Below are 21,288 nucleotides of genomic sequence, written 5' to 3' on the forward strand. Positions count from 1 at the left end.
CTCAAAAGTAAGGTATTTCATTTATTCTCGTAACAGGTGTTTCAACTTGATTTTTATACCCTACACCACTTTAGTGGGGAGTGTATATTGGATTTGTGCTGATGTTGTAACATACAAAAATATTCGTCCTAGACCCACCTTAAAGTATACCAATCGGCTTAGAATCGTTTTCTGAGTCGATTAAGCTATGTCCGTCCGTCCGTCCGTCTGGCTGGCTGGCTGTCCATGTAAACCTTGTGCGCAAGGTATAGGTCGCAATTTTCAAGATAATTGGATGAAATTTGGCATGCACGTTTTATTTGACCCAAGGACGAAGCCTATTGAAAATGGTTAAAATCGGTCTATTATTTCACCTAGCCCCCATAGAACAGAACCCTCCGAAAAGGGCTTCTGAGCTCATAATTATGTTAAATATACAGATATATCGATAAAATACGGCACAACTAAGTTTTATAGAAGTCTTGATGACCCTGCCAAATTTCATAAGGATCGGGCCCCATTTGACCCTAGCTCCCATACAAAGTCCCCTTCAGAAAATTACTTGAATGTCCCAAATTTATTGCGATGAAATTCAGCGCAATAATAAAATATTATGTAAATATAAATATATTCACAAAATTTTATCGGGCTTGGTGCATATTTGCCCCTAGCCTCCATATAAAGCCTCTTTCAGAAAATTAGTTTTTCATCCATAAATTGCTAAAATGTATCGGAACAAGGGAATATTGAAAATAAATGCTTTACTATGAAAAATAAATCACATTTAATATTCATAACTGGTGTAGGGTATCATATGGTCGGCCTCGCCCGACTATACTTTCTTACTTGTTTTCAACGTGTAAATTTTTGGTGGGTTGCAAAATGAATGTTGTTATAGGTTTCTTCTGTGATCTCTTCAGTGTCCAAATTGTAAGGCTGACGGTGCCTAAGAGGGTAAGGGATATCACAATATTTCTAACCCATGCTTCTCTTTTAATATTATGTATCGCTTTTATGTTGTTTAAATGTAGCTCTTGGAGTGATTCTAATGACAATATGCTCAGGTTCTTTTCTAAGTTCTGATATATTTTGTCATCTATTTTTATAGTTGTATTGTCAAATTTAATAATAAATGTTCCATATAATTTATAGGTTATTGTTTCTGTTAAAATAGTTGTATTAACATCATTCAGTAGTATTATCCCGTCTGCGATTTCTTCAACACGAGGAATATGGTGAACATTGCTTCTTGTGCATGAGGATTGCTTATTAAATATAATATTTGTTATACAATTATCTTTACTTAGATCTAATAAATGTATTTTTTTACAAATTTCAATTTTGTTATAAATTTTACAATTTTCTTTTATTGCATAAGTTTCATTTTCATTCAAAAATATTTCTGTAAAATTCAAATTTATTATAGTATTATTCTTTATAATTGGTTTTACAATAAGTTTTTTATATAATATTTCACTTGTAATAGGGATTTTAATGATATATGTATAAAATATTTGTGTTATTACTTAGAACATTTATGTTCGATAATTCTAAAGCTTCTTCAATATTGTTAAAAGGCATGTTTTCTTTTTTTAATTGGTTAATTACAAAATTCATTTCTTTTTTGTTTAACAAATACGAGTTTATTATATTATATTTTGCCCATTGTATGGCATGTTTAACGTTTATGATTCCTTCTTTAGCTAATCTAATTTTATTTGATAATATTTCAATATTTTCATTTAAAATAAAATTATCTTTTCTTATGGAATTAGAAAATGTGTTAATAAGTTTGGTGATATTATTTAATTGATTACTGAAGTCAGTGTTAATTATTACTTGTTTATTATTATTATCTGTTAGCTCATCTAGTGTTTTGTAAATATATTCTGCGTCATCATGGTCGGGGGATCCGGCAATAATTTTCCAAATTTTTCCTAATGTATTAATTGATCTAGATTTTCTTTTTGGTGCGTAGTTCTTAAGTGTCTCTAATAAATCTATAGTTTGAAATAATTCGTATTTTAGCGTTGGTTGTAGAGGATTCGTCTCAGGTATGTAAGTTTCAATATATTTTTTTGTTTTTTGCAAAAAATCGTCATAAGAATTTAGATCTATTTGATGTATAAATTTAAATGTTCATTCCTGAATTTTTCCGTATCCGTCACCTATCATCGCAACATGCGAGTCCGTGTAATTAAGTATTTGAACTTCTGCTTTAAGCAGTGGTAGGAACAATCTGTAACCAAAAAAAATAATTTATAGACAAAATAGAATGTGTCGTGTGCACCCTGTAGTAGGGCAAAATTTAAAGAAAATAAAAGAAGAAGAGTAAATGGAAAGTTGACAACGCGGTGATAAACAATTTGACATCTGGAATAGCATAAACAAACAAAACTAAGCTAGAAAAAGAAAAACTATAGAGACTAATAGCTGAAATGAAATTAAATTAAAGGGAACCATTTTGCTTACCGATGTTTCTCGGTCCCTAATGGCCAAAATGTCGGTCCTTTTTATTTCTTTTGGCTAATGAAGAAGGTGGAGCCCTTGGCCATCGACTACGTGATAAAAAAAACTGTTTGTTTTATTGTTAAACTATTTAATTTTTATTAAAGAAAAAAAACACAATTGAATGCATTTTTAAAACTAAAAGTTTAAAACTACATTAAAGTAAACTTTAAATCTGAATCAAAGAAAACTTAAAACTAAATAAAATTCAAATTAAAATAAGCAACACCAAGCCACGCCATAATGGACCGATGTAAACCATTTTCAACAGGCTTCATCTACGGTACCATAAAAGATCATGTGCCAAATTTCATTGAATTATCTCCAAAATTGCGACCTGTAGTTTGATTACAAGTTTTAAAAGCCCTATTCGGGGGTTCAGTTGTATGGGGGCTAGGTGAAATAATGGACCGATGGTAACCATTTTCAATAGGCTTCGTCTACGGTACCATAAAAGATCATGTACCAAATTTCATTGAATTATCTCCAAAACTGCGACCTGTAGTTTGATTACAAGTTTTAAAAGCCCTATTCGGGGGTTCAGTTGTATGGGGGCTAGGTGAAATAATGGACCGATGGCAACCATTTTCAATAGGCTTCGTCTACGGTACCATAAAAGATCATGTGCCTAATTTCATTGAATTATCTCTAAGATTGCGACCTGTAGTTTGATTACAAGGATTACAAGCCCTATTGGGGGGTTCAGTTGTATGGGGGCTAGGTGAAATAATGAACCGATCTTAACCATTTTCAAACATAATTATGAACTTAAAAGCCCTATTCGGCGGGTTCGGTTGTATGGGGGCTAGGTGAAATAATGGACCGATGTAAACCATTTTCAACAGGCTTCATCTACGGTACCATAAAAGATCATGTGTCAAATTTCATTGAATTATCTCCAAAATTGCGACCTGTAGTTTGATTACAAGTTTTAAAAGCCCTATTCGGGGTTTCAGTTGTATGGGGGCTAGGTGAAATAATGGACCGATGGTAACCATTTTCAATAGGCTTCGTCTACGGTACCATAAAAGATCATGTACCAAATTTCATTGAATTATCTCCAAAATTGCGACCTGTAGTTTGATTACAAGTTTTAAAAGCCCTATTCGGGGGTTCAGTTGTATGGGGGCTAGGTGAAATAATGGACCGATGGTAACCATTTTCAATAGGCTTCGTCTACGGTACCATAAAAGATCATGTGCCTAATTTCATTGAATTATCTCTAAGATTGCGACCTGTAGTTTGATTACAAGGATTACAAGCCCTATTGGGGGGTTTAGTTGTATGGGGGCTAGGTGAAATAATGAACCGATCTTAACCATTTTCAATAGGCTTCGTCCCTGGGACAATAGAAGATCATGTACCAAATTTCATTGAATTATCTTCAAAATTGCGACCTGTAGTTTGATTACAAGGTTTAAATCGACTCAGAAAATGATTCTGAGCCGATTGGTATACATTAAGGTGGGTATAGGACCAATATTATTGTGCGTTACAAACATCAGCACAAACCCAATATACCCTCCCCACTAAAGTGGTGTAGGGTATAAAAATATATAGTAAAGTATAAATTATTTAAAAGGGTTTTTTTTTAAGTTTTTATAATATTTTACTTACTGAAACACCGAACGAGGACAGATAACGGACGGACTGAAAACCTACGCTACCCTTCTTCCAAATGAATGTTATGTAAACTCCCGATAGTCCAGATCTCAAATATGGAGAGCTGCTAAGTTTACAAGTTAAGTGATTGGGGTGAAATTATTGTGAGTGGGTAGGGATAGTTAGGGGCAGCTAAAATGACTAGGTTGCTACGGTTGTAGGTTCAGACCTCTGGTAGGGAAACAACATATTGGCAACTCCATCCGCCAATAATGATTATTCTTGGCCTGGAAAGGAATAATTTAGATAAATGTTTTGTGTATTCGTCTTATGAATGTTTGCTCACTTCGGGTCCCTTTTCAATTTAAATACTTTTCTTTTTTAAACTTAAAAGTAAAGCTGGTATTGTATAGAGTTTTTGTACCCAGGAAAAGTTGCAGTGTCGGCAAGAACCACCCCATCCGGCGAGCCTCAGCCCGACGTAAGCCATAATACCAGCGCCGCCGACATTTGGCAACACCGACCCGCAACAGATGTTTCGGCATTTGTTTTGCTATCAATTTTCATAATCCTGGTCAGTACAGAATGGCGCCCAACGTGGGGCCCAAAGTGAGTACGTCCATACTTGTTAGTGTTATGTTTTTGCCCAAGTAGTGTAAGTCCTGTTCACGTCAAATAAGAGTCCGTAACGCGTTGCGACATCTTCTTGGCAAAAACATATCTTTTTGTTAGCTTTATTGTTAGAGTCTTAAGCATTTAGTACATTAGAAGTATGGTTAATCGCCTAATATATAAACAAAAAGTTTCATTAAATTCCATAGCCAAGGTAAATTTCATTTATTATTTTCTACTTGTATTTACGATGTATAAGTCTTATATCTATTAAATTCTCAGGGGGATTAGATATAATAGCGATACATTCTTAAATCCAAGTACATATAAAATTTCTAATCCCAGAGTCTTAATTAGTTTTATGTTAAGTGGCTGATTTAACTGCTCAAGGGAGAAGAAAAGTAAAATTTTGTTTAAATAGTTTTGCTTACAGACTTAGGACTAGTCCTGGAAAAAGGGAAGAAAATAATATTTCAGTTTTCAGTCGCAGTACTTAAGTTTGTATATATAGTAAATTTCAATCTGTAAAGGCCGTTAGGAAACACCAAAGTTTACAACTAAATTATACTTAACTTTACATAGATCAAGAATAATCGACAATTGTTTTGTAAACCTACTCACTCACGCTATGATTGAACCCCAATCACTTATGTATAGATGTTTATAATACATTGTGAAATAGTTAATATTTGAAGATAGTTCGGTATTAGTGTGAATTCCGTTAGTACTGGAAATCTTTTGTTTTTATTAATCGCTTTGGTTATTATTTGGCTTATTATTTTTTTTTTTTTTTTTTTTTTGAATTTTCGTTATAAATATTTTTTGTTGTTATCTTCGGCGGTAGTTCAAAGAAAGGTAATAATTTGTCACGTTTTTTTCTAATAATTTGAATTTTCGTTGAGTTTTTGGTGGATTATGGTTGTAATTCGTTCCGGTAGTAGAATTTCAAGTAATTTACCAACCAGCAGTAACATGGCAACTACTGAAGCAGGTGTAACTCGTACTACAGACGCTCTCACTGCAGGTGGGCCTACCACAACAGCCACGTCAACAGCACCAGTATTGCCTCACGAGGTCTCTATTAGTTCAGACGACTCGAATTCCACGATTAGGTCGCCAGAATACAGTAGCCTTACTGCTCAAAACGTTCGCCGCGAAGTCCGAGAGAGTCTGGCCAACCAGCGGAATCAAAGTGCCAACATACAGGAAGTGGTCAACGCTTCTATCGGTCTTTCCCAGGCGCAATTTATGAGGCAAGTAGATAATAAAATCAACAATGCTTTAATTGAAATTAAGCGGGCATTGGGTATAAACCACCAGCAACAACACGATGTCCCAGCAAGTTTAGATCCGACGGTGCCATTGCAGGAGGCGCAGGGAGGAGGTCCGGAATTCTTAACCGGCACAGTGACACAAACAAACCCATTACCTCCAGTGACTAGGAGTCTAGTGGCCATCTTAACCAGACCAGATATTTTGAACAACAGCCAATGAATCAGACCCCGATCAATACCCAGAGGGTTGGTCAACAACAAGCCTACACTCAACAACAACAAGCCTACAACCATCAACAGCAAGGTTACAACCAACAACAACAACAAGGGTATAGCTATCATCAACCACCACTACAACAGCAAAGTAGCTTTGGACCAGCTCCTAATTATGCTTGGCCAGTGTCAATTGGTATGGAAAATCATCAGCGAATGAATTTGTCTAAGTGGGGTATAAAATTTGATGGAACCAGTAAGTCCATGAATGCTCAAGAGTTTATTTTTCGAGTAAACGAGCTGAGAAAAGATTACAACTGCTCGGACATGGATATTTTACGCCATTTCCATAACTTACTGGAAGGACCAGCTTTAGACTGGTATTGGAACCATCGCAAATTGGCGCAAATTAACTCTTGGCGGGACCTGGAAAGTGCTATCTTGTCCCAATATCAGCGTTTTGAGAATGAGTTTCAGGTACAAATGTAAATACTCAATCGCCGCCAGTTACCTCATGAGTCATTTGAAGAGTTTTATAATGTCATACTTAAGCTACGCCATCAGCAAAAAGTCCCGTATGATGAGAGATCGTTAATTGATATCATGAGGGGTAACCTTAAGCCAGCTTTGGCCCAGTTGATGTTTCCCATTCGAATAAACAGTTTAACCGAGTTTTGTCACGAGGTCAAGAGAGCAGAGAACTTGTTGGCTAACCAGAGGCAAAGTTATCAACAGCGTCCTAGTTTCGCAAGGGTAAATGAAATTGAGATTACACCAGAAGAAAAAGATGTGGTGCCTATTCTGGAAGTGGACGCAATGCAGAACACGAGTAAATACACCTGCTGGAACTGCAAGATGGTTGGTCACGGTTTTTTTATTGTCCTTCGCCCACGCGTATAATTTTCTGTTTTAAATGTGGAATGGACAATGTAGTTACACCGAAGTGTCCTAGATGTCAGGGAAACCGGTCCCGGAACCCGTCTCGAACTGGGGAGGCGAGGTCAACGGAAGTTTAGGCCCAGTTAGTCAAAGATTTACGGCAACGAGTGAAGAGAGAGAGCAAAGTAAAATTTTGAAAAGGGTTGAAGCAAAAGTAGAGGCAAGTACTGAGCCTCGGCTCAGGGAGATAAAACCTTTACATATTAGGGTGCAAGGATATAATCAGGCAAGATCGAGAATTTTCGGAAACGTTTCGAGTAGGATAAAGAAAGCACGCGAAAGGTATAAGCGAAGAAAAAGTCTTAGACGGGAAATTTCGGCCACGTCGTTAATAGAGGGTGATGATTCGCGTTTTTATACTAGGATTTCTATAAATGGACAGGAAATCGAGGGATTGTTGGACAGCGGTGCAACGGTTACGTGCCTAGGCCGTAATTGTATGATTTTCATACAGAAGACCGGTCTAACAATCCACGATTTTCATACCAATAAAAAAACGGCGGATGGAACAGAACACCCTATAGTCGGTCGTGTGAAAGTCAACGTTGTGTTTCGTGGTATGTCACATGATATCAATTTCTATTTAGTCCCTACTCTGAGTCGCGAGTTATTCTTGGAAGTCGATTTCATGAAGGCTTTTAATTTGTTAGCAAATATAGGAAGTCTCACGACGAATGGTATTAATCTTTGCGAAGATGAAGAAGAGACCCAAGATATTAAAACTCACAAGTTGGATGATGAACAGCAGCAAAGATTGGATTTGGTAATTGCGATGTTCCCCTGCTATACAAAGAAGGGCCTTGGTAAAACGCATTTAGAAACGCATGCAATAGACACCCGTGATGCAATTCCAGTGAAAGATAGATATTACCCTGTATCCCCGGCGGTGAAAAAGTTAATATATGCGGAGTTGGACAGGATGCTGGACTTAGGTGTTATTGAGCTTAGCGAAAGTCCATGGAGTCACTCGGTTACTCTCGTACGAAGGGGCGAGAAGAATCGGTTATGCCTGGACGCGCGTAAACTCAATGCGCTGACAGTCAAGGATGCATATCCATTGCCGCACATTGAAGGTTTGCTCAGTCGATTGGGAGATACAATCTATATTTCGAGTGTCGACCTAAAAGACGCGTTCTGGCAGATACCACTAGAGTCATCTAGTAGGGAAAAAACTGCTTTTACGGTACCTGGACGACCACTTTATCAATTTACGGTCATGCCTTTTGGGTTGTGTAATGCAGCTCAAAGGTTATGTCGGTTAATGGATAAAGTGATCCACGCGGCACTTCGTGAAAGAGTTTTCGTGTACTTAGGTGACCTATTGATAGTATCTCCAGAATTCGAGACACATCTGGAATTGTTGAAGCGGGTATCAATTTGTCTAGCAGAGGCAGGTTTGACCATCAATGTTGCTAAATCCAAGTTTTGTTTTAAGGAGTTAAAATATCTTGGGTATATTGTTGGTGGCGGCAAATTAAAACCGGACCCGGCCAAAGTGGAAACGATTACTCGTTTTGTATACCCTAAGACAGCAAGACAGGTGAGGAGCTTCATGGGAGCAACAGGCTGGTATAGAAAATTTATACCAGACTATGCTCCCATTGCGGCCCCAATCTTTGAAACGCTGAAGAAGGGTAAACAATTCAAGTTTACCGAAGAAGCTAAGGTTGCTTTTGATCGCTTCAAGAAAGCTCTGACTACGAGCCCACTTCTTAACCACCCAGACTTCTCCAAGCGTTTCTATGTCCAGTGTGACGCTTCAGACTTAGGCATTGGAGCGGTTCTTTTTCAGAAAGATGATTCTGAGGGAGAGCACCCAATAGCCTATTTCTCGTATAAGCTGACCCCAGAAAAGAAAAATTATTCAGTCACTGAACGTGAATGTTTGGCAGTTGTCTTGGCGATTAAGAAGTTTAGGGCCTATATAGAATTGATGCCATTTACGGTGATCACGGATCACAGCAGTCTTAAATGGCTTATGTCGCATCGAGATCTAACTGGTCGGTAGGCAGGGGAAGGAAAATGTAGTACCCGATACCCTATCGCGTTATGATATGGACGAAATCTCACTAAACGTATCTAAACTTGTAGATTTAAAGTCGGAAGCATTTCAGTCGGAAGATTACCTAAGCTTAATTGATACCCCAGCGGTAAAAATACACATTATGTACTCGCTTATCTAAGTGATATTTCGTGGCAATCAGTGTTGATGCTTTCAATTATTCTTCCACTTAGATTTAACATAAAAGTGTCCTAGGCTGCCTCATCGATGTGCTCTCGCTTAGAATGTAAGCCACAGTTTCAATAAGACAAATTAAAATTTCACTTACATAATGTGTGGAGTTCTAAGCGAAGTTAATAAGACGCCTATAAACGCTTGCAAATAAGAATGTAATGTATGTAGATTACAATCCTATTTGCATTTGTAAGTTAAAATACCATGTCTTCCGATTTTGTTATAGAAAAAATATATATTTTTTGCGTTTATTTCAAATTATGTAAGTTTATTTAAAAATTATCATCAAATAATAAACATGTATTATAGTTATGTCAATAAAAATATAATTAAACAATTTTAACGAAGATAAATGAAATGAATCTTAATTTTCTTTTGAAACTTTCGGACATCTTCCTTTACAGATCCTGTAAACAAACAAGAGGATATTGTCAGTATTAAAACTAGAAAGTATGAAGTAAATTTACCCCAATTTTTGAATCCCTTTGTGCCATTTAGATCACCACAATTATTTTAAATTTTTACAATAAAATAACTTTTTTTAAGAAAACACAACTTCACTTACAAAAGATCAACTTTAAACTGAAACAAAAATATTATTCTTTTCATGCAGTACCTATACATACAAAAGAAAAATAAAATGGTACTTTAGTTCTGTTTTTTTGTAAAGATATAAAAACAAAAAACAACATGAAAAAGGCAGCTAACTCTCTGCTTAAATCGTAATCTATGTTATAATTAAAGTGCATGATATGTTGGATTACGCATACATTGCACTCTAAGTACTTAGATTGCTCGCTTAGAACGTCATACTGATGTCATCGAATATTATCTAAGTACTTTGTTTCATTTACCGTTGGGACGGTCGAGAAGAATTCGGAGCAATTACCCGATTTGAAAGTGGTCGACGGTTTTGTCTACAAACGGACCAGGCATTATGACGGTGTAGCCATTAGTGAAGATTTCGCGTGGAAGTTGTGGGTACCTTCAGAGTTAACCCAAAATATAATTAATGAGTGTCATAATTCCCCACAAGCTTCGCATGGAGGAGTGGGTAAAACCATAAGTCGCGTCAAGGAATATTTCTATTGGCCAAATCAAAATGTTCAGACAAGAAATTTTGTGTTAAACTGCCAAATTTATAAAGAATCGAAACCCGCGAATTCTACGCTCAGACCACCAATGGGTTCCGAAGTACAGTCAGAACGACCTTTCCAACGCATTTTTATAGACTTTCTTGGTCCGTACCCACGGTCGAAAAACGGAAACGTTTATATTTTTATCGTTTTAGATCATTTAACTAAGTTTGTTTTTTTGAAGGCCTTGCCTAAAGCCAGCACCAAGAATTTTGTAAAGTTTCTAATTGTTGAGGTTTTCCATAAATTTGGAACACCAGAAACTATCGTTTCTGATAATGGAAAACAATTTGTTAGCAAAGAGTTTGCCGACATGATTAGTAGTTTTGGGGTTAAACGGACTGCAACCCACTCACCGCAAGCTAATGCGTCCGAGCGCGTCAATCAGTCCATTTTAGCCGCCGTAAGGTCGTATCTGCAGGAAGACCATACAGAATGGGACAAGCATTTGTCCGAAATTGAGTTTTCCTTAAGGTCTTCCTTGCAGTCGTCCATCGGAGTTACGCCATATTTTGCCTTATTCGGAATGAATATGATTGGCCATGGCAGCGTTTATCAGTTGGCGCGTAAGCTCAAAGTACTAAATGATCCCGAAATGAATATCATCCCGAACGCGGTTAGAATGGATCTGATACGTCGGAAAATTCGCGAAAATCTGCATAAGGCCTACACTCGTAACAAAAAATCTTATAATACGCGGTGTCGACAAGTTAAATTTGTTCCCGGTCAGGAAGTCTACCGACGTAACTTCCAAATTCGCCCGAAAATTTCTAAAATGCCGAATCGTCCGACCAGTCGGAAACAGTTTGTACGAGGTCGAGGATATTCAGGGGAAATCGTTAGGGGTTTTTCACGCCAAAGATTTGAAGCAATAGCTTCAATAACTTTGGTGATTCTAGTCCTAACATTTCTTCCTGAATATCTACCGGTTGACAGCGTCTAGTAGTCGTCCAATTTGTACCTAATGGTGTACCTATCTTTAAGTCTGTATTGTCGAGTCTTTATATTAATCTTAGTCTTTTCTTTATTGGCAGGGAATTTCTGTTTGGCATAGCTGTTGATATATCCTAAGCAGTACTGAGTTCTGTACATATCTTTCGTTTATATCGTAGTCCAGTGAGATCCATAGCTACTTTGGAATGAGTAATTATTTGTTGGATCGACTTAAAGCCAACGTTTCTTAGCTGGTTACATGTGTAACCGGTCATTACCCTATTAGTAGGTGCAACCCCATCAAAACCTTCTGGTACCGTGCCATCAAAAGCGTAAGGGTTATTAGTCACCTAGGGTAATAACACAATTCTGAGTCCGATCTTACAGCGAGCCGATACCAAAGTAAACAATTGGGACAATACAAGTTGGAAGATCAACATGTAGTTGTTCACTCCGTAAGCAGATTGTCACTGGCTGGGAAATAAATGATCGATAGTACAGATACGTCAGTTTTGGTTGGGATATAGTCCGTAACTATGCTAAACACAATTCTTTTGAGTTCAGTGGCAATAACAAGGAGTTTAGGACCTTGTTTCATAATTTTCTAAACTTTGTCTTGTTATACCACCGAAGTCTGCACTAACATTGGAAATGAATGATATATCTAGTATACATACAGTATTGTTCGAAACCTAAGCAACTTTTTTTGGCATTGTATACAAAGTGCTATATTTTCTATTTTAATTGATTTATTCAAAATTATATAATTGATAATAATAACATTATGTGTCTACATTATAATAACAACAACAAAAGTTTATTTCCATTTCGCTGTGAGTTACAAGAAAATAATAACTGAATTAACTCCATAAATAGCTGTTCGAAACTTAAGCAACTTTTTGATCTTCTTATGAAAATCTTTGGTCCTTTTGAGTTCCAAACACCTTTATGGAATAGATTAGTTACTAGTGTAGTTCGTAATGAATCCCAAGCGGATCTTAAGCCATTCGCAAGCGGCTATGTTTTCTAAAACTGCGAGTTTCGACCCAGAGCTTCAGAATGCTATCAGCATCTCTAAGGGACTTGAGTCAGGAGATTTTGATGGACAATCAAATAATTTGGGTCCTATTACCCAATAACAACTCTTAGATCAACTTTGCCAAAGGTTTTGGTTCATTATCATGCTGAAAATCGCAATAAAGTAAGTTGTTCTGTTCAATGTACTTAATCCTATGGTTCATTTTGTTGGCCAAAAATGTCCCAGAAAGTAAAACAATACAATTTTATTTGTATTTCAACATCAGGACTTACTCTACTCACTAAAAATCTTGCCCACAATCTTAATTGTTTGACCTTCATGCTTTTTTAAGTCTTTAATGTACGATAATGTAACCGCATATGAATCCCGCAGTGACATGGCACAGAGTTTATTTAAAGAAATTCGATTTTTTCAAAAATGTTGTACAATTTTGGGTAGAATATTGAAATAGATTACGCAAGACTAATAAAAACAGTTTTATTTACAAACGGGTCCACATTTTCCTTTCCTAAATTCAAAAAGAGTATGCGAGGCCCAAAGGCTGAAGGAAATATTACAATATACCCTTTTAGTAAAGGCCCAATAATGAATGGAGTGCAAAAATTTAAGGCTGTGGCCACGTTTTTTGAAGAGAAGGGTTAGTCCTGATGTTGAAACACAAACAAAGTTGGATTGTTTTTCCTTTTGGGGCGTTTTTCTCCAACAAAATGAATCATACGATTGAGTACACCGAACAGAACAACTTACTTTATTGCGATTTTCAGCATGATAATGAACCAAAACCTTTGGCAAAGTTGATCTAAGAGTTGTTATTGGGTAATAGGACCCAAATTATTTGATTGTCCATCAAAATCTCCTGACTCAAGTCCCTTAGAGATGCTGATAGCATTCTGAAGCTCTGGGTCGAAACTCGCAGTTTTAGAAAACATAGCCGCTTGCGAATGGCTTAAGATCCGCTTGGGATTCATTACGAACTACACTAGTAACTAATCTATTCCATAAAGGTGTTTGGAACTCAAAAGGACCAAAGATTTTCATAAGAAGATCAAAAAGTTGCTTAAGTTTCGAACAGCTATTTATGGAGTTAATTCAGTTATTATTTTCTTGTAACTCACAGCGAAATGGAAATAAACTTTTGTTGTTGTTATTATAATGTAGACACATAATGTTATTATTATCAATTATATAATTTTGAATAAATCAATTAATATAGAAAATATAGCACTTTGTATACAATGCCAAAAAAAGTTGCTTAGGTTTCGAACAATACTGTATATAACAAATATTTTTTGTTTACTTTACACTCACTCGGATTTTCTGCTTCACCATCTCAATTTGCCTCTCATGATCTTGTTGTTGTAATCTGAAATAAAAACGAAAGACTTTAGTATAGGTTCAAATAAGTAATTAGAATTTTAGTTATTTCATTACAAATAGTTGCCAATTCCCATGGATTTCACCGATGTTGGCATCTCAGTTGTGTTTTAGTCCCTTCGGTTCGTCCTTCTCAAGGGCACTTGAATTCCAAGAACCTGTAGGGAAAAGAAACATTAGTTTTTGTATTATTTAAAGTAATAATAAAATTTTCTAAAAGAATTATATTTATGAATTACTTTATAAAATTTCTGTTAGGATTTTCTTTTAGAAAGTTTTATTTTCAAACAACCCTAGGGTTGAACTAATAGCTTGTTTTTTTTGTTAGGTGAAAAGGTCAAGGGGCACTTCTCGCCAAAGGATTTTGGTGGTTTTGGTCCTTGTCATTTTCACCTATCTTTATCAGAAGACTTACCTGAGTCATCATTAAGGTCCAGGTCTTTCATTTCCGTTTTCCCAAAGGTTGGATGGATAATCTGTAAAAGGAAGCATTAGTAATTTAGTTTTTATTATTGAATGTAATTACAAGGGGTATTTCCCGCCAAAGTCTCTAGAGTTTACTCTATGAGCTTTGGTGGACTTAGTCCTTGTATTACAAGGAATAGGATGTAACACTGTAATTAATATAATATTTTTTTTTACCTTACGATTCCTTAAAGGAAGCAAAGGCCTGTTGGAAGTTTAAGGTCCTTTTGAATTTTAATCTGAAAATATAGTAAATTAAAATAGAATTAGTAAAATTATAAAAAAAGGAATCACAAAAAAAATATGAAAAGAATTAAATAAAAATCTAAAAAAATAAATTTAGAAAAAAAACATAGAAACTTTTATAAAAAAATGGAAAAAAAGAAAATGTTTGTAAAAGAATTGGAAAAAATAAACTGAAATAATTTTTTTATTTGTAAATATTTTCAAAATTTTTCATTAAATTTTTTTTTTTAAATTTAAGTTTTTTACTGTCACTAAAATTTCACTGAAACTTTTATCTGCCACTGTATTTTCCAAAAGTTAGTTTCATTTTTCAAATCCACACTATATTTCATTTCACAACACACTAGGAATTGTTAACTTAACACCATGGAATAATTTTTTGATTTTGTCACACCACTTTTGTCACACACTGTATTAATTTTTTTATTTTCCACCGGCTTAATTTTTTTTAGTCACTTCAGTTTTCAGCATCACTTTATTTTATTTACTTTTATTTTTTTTAACACCGTACACTTTTGCTAGTCACTGTAATTTCCATTTAATTTTTTTTCGTTTGGCACCGTAAATTTTTCATTTGCACAATAATTTATTTTTATTCTCACTTTAATTTTATTTCCACTTTATAATTTTTTATACCACTTTTGTTTCACACTGTAAATTCCACTTTTGATTTTTATATACAGCCTTAATAGCAATAGTTTAAATTTATTTTTGTTAATAGTATACTTTTTCAATTTTTAACACTTTAATTTTCGTCACAACATGTTTGGTCCGCACTGTAATTTCTTAAAAATTTCTTATATTTAATTTTTTTTATCGACCGGCAAATATTTTTTTCACTTTAATTTATTATTTTTTTTTTACATTCTGATTGTCCGTCCGCGTACTTTTGGCACTCACTGTATTTTCTAATTTTTATTTTTTTTAATCCCTAACAACACTTTACATTCACTTTAAAACACTTTCATTTTAATTAATAAAATTTTTTGTACACACACTTTTTACACTCACTGTAATTTCCAAAATTCCTAACAGCACATTTATCTTAATCAATACACCTTTAATTAAAATCTACACACTTAAAATTCATTTTCACTTACCTTATTGTTGTCCAACATGAAAAATTACTCCACACACGCAATTGATAACGGTAGCCACATTCCTGAAAGAAAAAAACAAACAAAAAAAAATGCATTACAATTTTGACCTTCAATGAATTAAATAAATTTTTACTTACCATAATTCCACCAAAATGGAATTATGGTTGACCACCGCCATTGAAAAATATTGATAAATGCGTATTTTTGGCATTCTCTCTCCTTCCCTTCCAATTCATTCAAACAGCTGGTAGTAAATGCAGAGTCCGTCGGCGCGTGAGTAATTTTTGACGGCGACACAGAGTCGCACTTTTGTTCATGACTGAGTAAGGGTTGCCATAGCGATTTTTTTGTTGGGTATAGAAAAATACCCACGGTCCCTAATGGCCAAAATGTCGGTCCTTTTTATTTCTTTTGACTAATGAAGAAGGTGGAGCCCGTGGCCATCGACTACGTGATAAAAAAAAAACTGTTTGTTTTATTGTTAAACTATTTAATTTTTATTAAAGAAAAAAAAAAACAATTGAATGCATTTTTAAAACTAAAAGTTTAAAACTACATTAAAGTAAACTTTAAATCTGAATCAAAGAAAACTTAAAACTAAATAAAATTCAAATTAAAATAAGCAACACTAAGCCACGCCATCGCCAGCTCCACTCAACGGGGGACTTTCTTTGGCAGATTAGCACCAACAATCCGGTGGTGCTTCAGGTACCAGGTTTTCGACCAGGAAAATTTACTTTTACCTCGTACGACAGGACGAACTAGACTATTTAATTCCTTTTAGGTAATTTCTATATAAAAAAGGTTAAAAAAAAACAGATATTAGTTTACACTTTAAATATATATATATATTTAGGTATGAATTAATGAAATAAAAAAAAACGTAAACAGAAATGGATTAAAAAAAAAATAAATAAATAAAAAAAAAATATATAATAAATTATAAATTATTTAAAAGGTTTTTTTTTTAAGTTTTTATAATATTTTACTTACTAAAACACCGAACGAGGACAGATAACGGACGGACTGAAAACCTACGCTACCCTTCTTCCAAATGAATGTTATGTAAACACCCGATAGTCCAGATCTCAAATATGGAGAGCTGCTAAGTTTACAAGGTAAGTGATTGGGGTGAAATTATTGTGAGTGGGTAGGGATAGTTAGGGGCAGCTAAAATGACTAGGTTGCTACGGTTGTAGGTTCAGACCTCTGGGAGGGAAACAACATATTGGCCTCTTGGCCTGGAAAGGAATAATTTAGATAAATGTTTTGGTGTATTCGTCTTATGAATGTTTGCTCACTTCGGGTCCCTTTTCAATTTAAATACTTTTCTTTTTTAAACTTAAAAGTAAAGCTGGTATTGTATAGAGTTTTTGTACCCAGGAAAAGTTGCAGTGTCGGCAAGAACCACCCCATCCGGCGAGCCTCAGCCCGGCGTAAGCCATAATATCAGCGCCGCCGACATTTGGCAACACCGACCCGCATCAGATGTTTCGGCATTTGTTTTGCTATCAATTTTCATAATCCTGGTCAGTACAAATGTAAACGTATTTGAAATATTAATTTTTTATATGATCTTTATCTTTATCTTGGCCTGGAAAGGAATAATTTAGATAAATGTTTTGGTGTATTCGTCTTATGAATGTTTGCTCACTTCGGGTCCCTTTTCAATTTAAATACTTTTCTTTTTTAAACTTAAAAGTAAAGCTGGTATTGTATAGAGTTTTTGTACCCAGGAAAAGTTGCAGTGTCGGCAAGAACCACCCCATCCGGCGAGCCTCAGCCCGGCGTAAGCCATAATACCAGCGCCGCCGACATTTGGCAACACCGACCCGCATCAGATGTTTCGGCATTTGTTTTGCTATTAATTTTCATAATCCTGGTCAGTACAAATGTAAACGTATTTGAAATATTAATTTTTTATATGATCTTTATGTTACGTTCTGTTAGATTCTGTTAATACCGTACTCTTGTTATTTTCTTTCACTATTTCCTCTTTATATCTTGGTGACAATTTAGATCCTAATCTTTTATTAATTTTTATATAAATTTTCTGACCTGGGATATAGTCTTTAAAAGGTTTTCGTTTTTTGTTATGATTTTCAATGTCTTTTGCTTGTTTCTTGACTATGGCTTCTATATTCTCCTTTCTTGCGTTTTCATATTGTTCTGGACTAGTATTAACTCTTCTTCCAAAGAATAATTCTATGGGTTTTTTTGCCTGTTGTTGAGTGTATGGTGCAATTATATTCATAAACCGCTCTGTCTAGTAATTCTTCAAAGGTCCTATGTGTCTTTTCTGTTTTAAGACAACGGATAATTTCTGACAATGTGGAATTAAATCGTTCCACTTGGCCATTGACGGTACTTTTGTAGGGAGGAGTCTTGAAAACTTTTATGTTCAGCTGATCTTCAAGCATAAATAAAATTGAATCTGAATTTAAAGATTTTTCGTTATCTACAACTACCATTCTGGGGACACCAAAACCAAATAATATTTTCCTTAATGGTTCTCTAATATCTGCTATTGACCTAGAATTTATAACTGTTGCTTGTGCGTATTTTGTAAGCTTGTCTATTGCAGTTAGTTAGTTAGTTTGAAAGGATATATACATCAAATCCGAAGAAATACACCTAGGCCTCTGTCGGGCCTGTTGTGCGCTCCTTAACCAGTGCCTCAGGTGGGAATCGAACCCACCACCTCCGGTCTACCAGACTTGAACACTAACCACTAACCTACCGGAGGCCACAATGTCTATTGCAGTTAATGTTAAATGTTTTTCAGTGGACCAAATGTCTACATGTATTATTTCTCCTGCATATTGTGGGATTGGAGTAGGTGATATATTTGACTTATTAGGGTGTCTATCGTATTTTCCTTCTTTACAAACTTTACATTGTTTTATTATTTTATTAAGTTTGTCACTCATCTTTGGAAAGTAATATTTTTCTAATAGTTGCAACTTATTCTCTTTAGCATTTCTGTGAGCTCTTTTATGCACTTTCAGGGATTCTTCTTCCTGTCTAGAGGAGTCAACCAAATCTTCTACTTGTGTTTGTGTGTATCTGATTTTATATTTCGAAAAGTGAAGGGGGTATATTGATTGTATCTTACCCATTATGCTTTCGCAAGTAAACAAACCATTCACTACACTTGGATTAAGATACCTCTTCAGAATATCCAAAAAGGAATCTTCTGAAAAGCTTGGGGCTGTAATAATATGCCTATGAAAAGTTGGGAAAGGTAACTTAAATTGGTATTCAGTCGTTTCTCCTATAAGGATAAAAATCTGATTTTTAAAGACGTTAATAGGACATTCAACTAAAGGAATCAGATTCTCTCCAGAACTATCATCGCTGTGTACTGTAGCCGTTAAAGAGTTAACATGAGTATCGCTTTGTGGTGGTCTAGAAAGAGCATCTGCAACTACATTACTTTTGCCGGGCTTATAATGGAGTTCATAGTTATATTCCTCCAATATTGCTTTCCAACGCTTCATTTTTGCATTATTATTTTTGTTACTTAAAGCGTATGTAAGAGGTTGGTGGTCAGTAAATATTATGACCTTGGCGTGGCCATACAGATAATTTCGCAAGGAATCAAGTGCCCAAATTATGGCTAGCATTTCTCTCTCGTTGACTGCATAGTTCTCTTCTGTTTTATTCAGAGATCGAGAGATAAACGTAATTGGTCTGTTTTCCTGACTTAGGACAGCGCCTATAGCGTGGTTTGAAGCATCTGTTGTTAATTCAAAACATTTAGTAAAGTCTGGGTAAGTTAATATTACATCTCTTGAGGATAAGATCTTTTTTAATTTGTCAAATGCTGTTTTTGCGGATTCATTTAATTCTATTTTTTTCCTACTTGATTGATTTCGGGATATTCGTCCCTCTTCCCCTCTTAAGAGGTTTGTCAAGGGTTTTGCTATTCTAGCGTAATCCTTTACAAACCGACGATAATATCCGGATAATCCCAAAAAAGATCGAAGATCTTTTAATGTGTTGGGATAGGGGAAATTCACAATTGCTTCTACTTTCTTAGGGTTAGTTTGAATACCCTTGTGAGTCACTAGGAAACCTAGAAATTCTACTTCGTCCTTAAAAAACTCACATTTATCGAGTTGAACTTTCATATTTGCATGGTGTAAAGTGCTAAATACTTCCGCAATATCTTTTAAATGTTGATATTCGTTTGGACTAAAGATTATTATGTCATCTATGTAGACATAACATTGAAAAATAGTTTGCGCGTTCTTTAGCCCAAATGGCAATCGTGTAAATTCAAATTTACCATTATTAATGGAGAATGCTGTTTTCTCAATATCTGTGGGTTTTAAAGGTATTTGATGAAACCCGCTTTTCAAGTCTAATACAGTAAAATAACGACTTTTTCCTAATTGTGCAAGTACTTCATTAATTTCAGGCAATGGATATTTATCTGAAATAGTGATAGAATTTAACTTTCTGTAGTCTATAACCATCCTGAACTTTCGTTCCCCGCTTGCGTCAAGTTTTTTTGGAACAATCCATACGGGTGAATTGTATGGGGATTTTGATGGTCTGATTTTGCCGTCTTTAAGTAATGTTCTAACTTAGTCTTCAATTTCCTTCTTAAGGCTCATGGGGTACGGATATGTCTTTGAGTAAACTGGGTCATTTGTCCTTGTACGTATTTCGCCTGTTATACGTGTAGTATAAGTCAGTTTTTCATCAGGAGCTGAAAAAAGGTTGTGGTATTTCGACACAATTTGCCTTAATTTGTCCTGTTGTTCATTAGTCATGTGGCTAGTTCTGAGAGCAGTCATGTGAATATCGTCTGCTGGGAGTTGTTTAAGTGCAATTCTTTTCCCATTTCCAAGTACCATGTAATTGTCTTTCGTATAAATGATAGCATCAAGGTCTTTTAATGTCATTTCCAATAATTCCTTGGAATGTTTTCAGTTGTGGTAATAAATAGAATTTAACCGGAACGTCCGTCTGTCCGAATAAAAAGGTATTTGTGTGAAATTTAATTTGAGTCTGTCAATATATAATATAATTGTCAATTTCACCTGTCTCCTGTATATTTGAATCGTTGTTCGATCCTAGTTTTAAATGGAAATTCCTACTTTGTTTACGAGCTTCTGGGTGTGGTGGAGGTGGTCGTTTGCCATAAAGTCCGTTGTTCGCTGGTCTGTTCATATAGTTTATGTTCCTAGTTCTCATACTATGATCAACGTCCATTGGTTCTGGTCTTGGTTGTGGTTTTGGTATAAAAGGTCTTGGTGGAGTGTAATTTGTATGGTGGTTTTGGTTGTATTGATTGTATTTGGGAATGGCTCCCTGATTCTGATAATAGTTCAATACGTGAGGAGGTTGTTGTCTTTGGAATTGTTTGATTGTCTTGGTGGAGGTGGTGGTGGAATGTGTGCCAATTCCGGATAGAATGTTGGTTGATTCCAGGTTGGAATAGTCGTAAATTTCCTGTTATGAGCATAAACACAAGTGTAAAGCTTTTGGTAAGTCCGTTGGTTCTTTCATAGCTAAAAGTCTGGGAAGATCTCCTTTCAATCCTCTTATGAAGGTCTCCAAAGCCTTATCCCTATAAGTTTGGGTTAATAGGTGCAAAGATTCATGTCCTATATCCATTGCG

General features: G+C 35.3%; 1 long non-coding RNA gene across 7 annotated transcripts; it reads right to left on the minus strand.

The window, feature by feature from the left end:
- Positions 1 to 696: 696 nt before the first annotated feature.
- On the minus strand, positions 697 to 15,898 carry LOC119604241. Of its 7 annotated transcripts, none has more exons than XR_005231493.1 (8): positions 15,794 to 15,898; positions 15,657 to 15,718; positions 14,488 to 14,549; positions 14,261 to 14,321; positions 13,903 to 14,003; positions 13,780 to 13,834; positions 2,452 to 2,537; positions 697 to 2,218 (listed from the first exon to the last, which is right to left on the minus strand). It is a non-coding gene; the product is annotated as an uncharacterized LOC119604241 (long non-coding RNA). The 7 variants fall into 7 exon arrangements; XR_005231495.1 differs by having other exon boundaries at positions 2,452 to 2,554; XR_005231494.1 differs by lacking the exon at positions 2,452 to 2,537.
- Positions 15,899 to 21,288: the final 5,390 nt, after the last annotated feature.

This window comes from Lucilia sericata, unplaced genomic scaffold (assembly GCF_015586225.1).
Source record: "Lucilia sericata isolate MDLA Ls3-8-SP2 unplaced genomic scaffold, ASM1558622v1 Contig000374F_arrow, whole genome shotgun sequence".
NCBI classification, from domain to species: Eukaryota; Metazoa; Arthropoda; class Insecta; order Diptera; family Calliphoridae; genus Lucilia; species Lucilia sericata.